The sequence below is a fragment of the Cajanus cajan genome, chromosome 11, assembly GCF_000230855.2.
Source record: "Cajanus cajan strain Asha chromosome 11, NIPB_CcT2T_4, whole genome shotgun sequence".
NCBI lineage: Eukaryota > Viridiplantae > Streptophyta > Magnoliopsida > Fabales > Fabaceae > Cajanus > Cajanus cajan.
In genome coordinates, this window is record NC_138527.1 from 1,543,115 (window position 1) to 1,549,728 (window position 6,614).

The window sequence follows — 6,614 nt, forward strand, 5'->3', positions numbered from 1 at the left end:
TAATATTAAATCAAAAGATTAAAATAATTATAACTCAAATCCAGATAAATATTTTGATATTAAATTTATTATATATTAAAATTAATTAAATATTTTTATCAAAGAAACTAATACAGATTTTAGATTTTATTTACTATGTTTTATAATCAAAAGAAATTCAATATTAAATTACAAGATAATAAAAATTATAACTAAAATCATAATAAATTTTCTAATATTAAATTTAGTATATATTAAAATTAATTAAATATTTGTATTTAAGAATGATAATGAATTAACTAAAATTTTAAAATATATTTTAATTCAAAATAATTTTTTTGTCACACTACAATAAAATAGACTTTTAGTGATATTTAATATAACTTTTAGTGGCAATAAAAATTTCTAAAAAATCTTTTATCGACATTTCACACATTAGTCATTGTATGCAGTGTCGTTAAAACATTTACCGGTAATTATTCTATATGCTGGTAAAGACCCTCATAATGATCGAAAAAAATGTATAACTTTTTGTGTCATTTGTTACTGCCATTTAAAATTGCCGCTAAAAGTTTAAGAAAACATTTATAATACTCTTTAATTATCTTATTTCTAGTCGATGTAAGACTTGTAAGATGAGTACAAATACTCAAGTTACCTTATTTCTAATTCATGTGGGACTTAGAAGATGAAGGTTATCTTTTAAGTATATATTCTTTAAATTTTTTAATTATCTTATCTCTTAAATATCAACTTAGAATAGTAAGTTATATGTCTAACTCAACCTTATAAACATACTTGTAAGGTGAGAGTTATCATTTACTTATATACTCTTTAATTATATTATTTCTAGTCGATGTGAGAATTAAGTTTTTTCTAACAAATAATTGTCGTTAATAGTAAATTTTGATGTGATATAAATATATTTCTAGTGGCTATTATACAATAGTCATTAAATTTTTTATTAAATAATAAAATAGAGGCAATTAATTTATTGTCGTTAAATAATTATCAGTAATACTAAATTTTATTGTAGTGTCAATATGGTGGCTAAGAGTATTATAATAAATAACTAAATTAAAAAAAATAAATCTTATGATGATAATTTTTTAATGATGAAAAATTAAATATTATAATTATTTTACAAGAAATTAAAATGAAAACACTTTTTATAAATTATTATAAATAAAAATATTTTTATTCTTTTTAGCGACGATTTTAATTTTGTCGCTAAAATTATCGCAAATAATAATATTTTTATTCTTTTTAGCGATCGATATGAATTTGGTCGCTACAATTATTATAAATTATAATATTTTATTCATTTAACGACCGATTTAAATTTAGTCACTAAAATTATTGTAAAATAATAATATTTTTTTATTCTTTTAAAGATCGATATTATTTTGGTCGCTAACATTATTATAAATAATAATTTTTTTATTTTTTTGTGACCGATACTAATTCGGTTGCTAAAATTATTTTAAAATAATAATATTTTTTAGCGACTGATTTTAAATCGATCGCTAAAGTTATTATAAATAATAATATTTTTTATTTTTTAGCGATCGATTATGATTTGGTCGCTAAAATTATTATAAATAATATTTTTATTTTATTTTTTAGTGACCGATATTAATTTGGTCACTAAAATTATTATAAATAATATTATTTTATTTTTTTAGCGTTCGATATTAATTCGATTGCTAAACTTATTATAAATAATAATATATTTTTATTTTTTTAGCGACTGATTTCAATTTAGTCGCTAAAATTATTATAAATAATATTTTTTTTTATTTTATTAACAACCGATTTTAATTCGATCGCTAAATTTATTATAAATATAATATATTTTATTATTTTAGCGACCAATTTTATTTGGTTGCTAAAATTGTTATAAATAATATTATTTTTATTTTTTTAGTGACCGATTTTAATTTGGTTGTTAAAATTATCATAAATAATATTATTTTTATTTTGTTAGCAATTGAAACCGTTTCGTCGCCAATTTAACAAACAATTGTTATTTTAGCGACCGATTATTAGTCACTACAAAATTCGATCGCTAATTCGATTTCTAAATAAAATTTGCTACCAAATCAGATTCGATCGCTAATTAAGTCGCTATTAACAACGAAAATAAATTAGTCGCTAATTTCGGTGGCTAAAATAACTTTTTTTTGTAGTGCATCAAAGTTACAAGCCAAATATAATTTATGATGAACAAATAAATCATAATCATTAGATTTAATAATGAATGGTCAATATGATTTACTAGTAACCCTTTTTACCTATTAAAATTATTATTGTTAATTAAACTTATCATTACTATGTAAAATAATAATTCCTAATTAATTTGGCTTCCTAGATCAGTGTCCTGAATCCCTATTTTCAAAACATGCCTCAACATCCATATCATCCTCATTTTATTCTTTTCATATACGAAGAAGCTTTAGGAGCATTAATTGAAGTTGAGAATCAACATGTTGATATTGATGTAAATTATCATAATCAAATATTGGATATAGTTAATTCTTATGTAAAAAAAAAAACAGTTTAATTATTGCATAATATTATGATATTTCGAAGAAATTCTCATATTATCAAAAAACTAAATTTGTTTCAAATTAATGAATAATTTTGACTTAAAATATGTTATATATATAGTAGTTACAAATTGGAAAAAATATTTTAGTGCCCATAACAGTCTTATTAAGCTTGAACAAAATTATCTTCAATAAAAATTACAAATAGTTTGAAAAAAAATATATAAAAATACTATCCAATGTGTAAATTAGTTGACAAAAAAATTACACTAATTTGTTCCCATACATTAAATATAAACATCTATCTTGTGTAAGAGTGAAAACATTTTTGAGAACTTATCTTCAATGAGATGATAATCAAGAATTCGTTTAATTACTTATCTAATTTTATTTTATTTATAAATTAATTTTTAGTATTTTTTTAAAATAAAGTATCAATAGTTAAATATAATATTGATTGTAATTCAAATTATTTATTAAAAATAAAAATATATAATTTATACATTTAAAATTACTTATTTATATAAATTATTTTAAGGACATTATTATGTTAAACAATAAATAACATAATAACTGAAATCTCTTTATATAAATAATCAAACTCAATACATTAAAGTAATGATACAAAGAATAAAGGAATAGTCATTAGGGATAACTTCAACAGTCTCTCACTAATTTTTCTTTTTGTAAAGATAGGAAAGATTACAAAGATGGTCGCAATGAAGATTGAACCTAGATCTTCGTGCTTCTTACAATCTCTTACTAAATAGTATGGACAATCGGGCATAAACCTAATACTTGTTGAACCAAAGACATGTATGAACATTCAACACCTAGTTTTGATAATAACAAAGTAATAAACTTGAGTGGCTAATATTAGATTAAATTATTTTAAGAAGCATGAACCCAAAATGTAAAAGGAATAGAAACATAAAATTTTTTTATTAAATAACTTCTTCTGCAAACACGTAAAAATTGAGATAAGTGTAACACATTGTAATTAGGATAGTTAGCATTTGTGTCTAACATCCAACACATTGTGATGAATGTTTGTGTTCTATTGGTATTCACAAGTCCAATGCTTATTTAAACGTTTCACACTTATAAAAGTCATATTCAAACGTTCAAAAAGTATTTAATAAGCATTATAATACTTTATGATTGTGCATAAAATGGTACAATGTGCCTGAACCAAGTGCAACTTCTTGAAAAGGAAAGTCGTTCACAAAGAAAATTACCAGCATATACACCAATATGATTAGAAGTTTTTTCTTCTCTCTTTACAAATTCAAAAAAAATATTTCATTGTCCACAATAGTCGTATTAAACTTGAACAAAATTGTCTTTAAAATAAAAAATATAAATAGTTTGTAAAAAAAAATAAAACATTATCTAGTGTGTAAATTAGTTGACAAAAAGGTTACGCTAATTTGTTTTTATATTAAATATGTACAATTATCTTGTACAAAAGCATTTATTAAAAACATTTTAAGGACTTCTCTTCAATGGAAAGATGTTTAAGAATTCGTGAAATTTGTAACACTCCAGTTTTCAAAAAAGTTATTATTATTATTATTACTATATGGTATTTTGTCATAATTATTTTAATAATTATAGAGGAATATTATTTTGTACGTTTTAAATAATTATTATTTTGGAAAATTATTTTGTAGTATTAAATAAGTATTTTTATTAGAATTTTTAAATAAATATTTATATGTTTTAAGAGAAGGTTGATTTTATATGATATTTTATTATTGAAATTATATTATTATATTTTGGGTCAGAAATATATTATTATTATAGAGGAAAAATATTTTATAATATACATGTATTTATTTTATTTAATAATTTTGAGGAAAAAGAGAAGTGAGTTAGAAGAAAAGGAAAATGGGTTGGCTTGACCCAGCCCAATGGATTAATTTTAAGAAAGGAGTCAGGTAGCGTTAACCTGCCTCATTTGCGTTTTGAAGGGTTAGGAAAAAAAAAAGAGGAGAAACAAAGAGTTACTCAGCAACGATCTTAGATCACACCAAGATCATTCGTCTTCTGCTCATCCAGGTAAGTGAGGAGTGAGAAACCTCGCTCGGGGTGTGAGAATAATTGTTGGGTAGTTGGATTGACCCCAATCACCTGATGCATGCTTCTAGGAACATGCAAAGTATGAATATTTCTATTTTGCCTTCTGATTACTTTGTTGTGTTCCTTGTTGGATGTGATGCATGAGTATGTGGTTAATTTTGAAAATGTATATGTTTTTATATGAATTAGAGTGCTCGATTCCTACGGGAAACCCTATGAGAAAACGGGCAAAATATGAATGTTTTCTGTTTTTCCTTCTGATTGTTCTGTTGTGTTCCTTGTTGGATGTGAGGTATGAATATGTGATTAACTTTGAAATAAAGATGTTTTGATATGAATTAGAATGATCTATGGGTTCCTACGGGAAACCCTATGAGAAAACAGGAAAAATATGAATGTTTTCTATTTTGCTTTCTGAATATTCTGTTGCGTTCCTATTGTGATGTAGAGTGTAAATATGTATTCAATTTCAAAATTAGATAAGTTTTGATATGAATTAGAGTGCTCTGTGGGTTCTTGTGCGAAACCCTGAGATGAATAATTATAAGAATGACTATGTGAAATATGAACTCATGATGATGAGACATGATGTGAATGAAATATGCTACTGTGAAAATTGTGAATATGCTATGATGATGTGACATGGTGACGAGACATGATGAAGAGACATGAGGATGAAACATGACGATATTATATGAGGATGAGACATGATAATGTGATATGAGAATGCATAGGGTTTTAATGACATGCATCAATTGCATTTATGAGCTAACAAGGTGTACCTTAGGAGCATTAGTGATGTGACAAACTAACAAGGTGTACCTTGGGAGCACTGGTGATGTAACAAGATAACAAGGTGTATCTTAGGGTCACTGGTGATATAACAAGCTAACAAGGTATATCTTAGGGTCACTGGTGATATAACAAGCTAACAAGGTGTACCTTAGGGTCACTAGTGATGTAACATGCTAACAAGGTGTACTTTAAGGTCACTAGTGATGTAACAAGCTAACAAGGTGTACCTTAGGGTCACCAGTGATATAACATGCTAACAAGGTGTACCTTGGGTCACCAATGATGAAATGATGAGATATGTGATGAGACATGTGACTGGCGTCGCATGCATTTATGAGTCGAGTTCATGATATCATTGCATGATAAATGAGTATACATGTGATACTGATTATATATGTGTATTATTTATATGTGATTGGTGTTTATGACTTGTAATATGTTTGTTGTGTGTGTGTACTATCTAACCTTTATTTCTACACCTGAACCTGAGTGAGATATTTCTCACTCTCTTGTTGTTATTTTTCTGTGTTTAAATTGTGTTGCAAGTGATCATTAGCATGAAGATGTTGGTGATGAGGTTTAGGCTTCAGTTGGGATGCTTTGATAGGATATGTGACACCGAGGCATAGCTAGGCTTAGTTTAAGATGTTACTTCTATTAAACTATTTGAAAACTCATTTTTATTTCTTTGTAATTTCTGTGTTGAAGATATTATTTATGAGTTTATGAATATGAATCCTCTACGTAAGATATTTGAGAATTTGGTTTTATTTATGAAAGATTTTAATTAAAACATTTTTTAAAAATGATTGTATATGTATGTTGGGGTAGAGGGTGTCACAAAATTACTTATATAATTTAGTTTTATTTATTATATTTATTTATAAATTAAATCTTTAATATTTTAAAAATAAAAGTTTAAAAATATTTTTAGTCTCAATAAAATTAACTAGTTTTGATTTTGGTCTCTGTAAATTTTTTTTTTGTCTTTTATCCTTTCAAAATTGGAATGGTTGTTTTTAGTCCCTATTTTTTATGTAGTCATTCTAACTACTTTTTGTTTATTAAAATATTAAGTGATCATTCTTGGTGTTACTCAATTGTTAATGATATTACGTTTGTATGTGACACATCTAAAAAGTTACATAGTTCTTTAGAACAATTGTTATTTATCTACTTTAAAATGATCATATGAGACTAAAAATAATG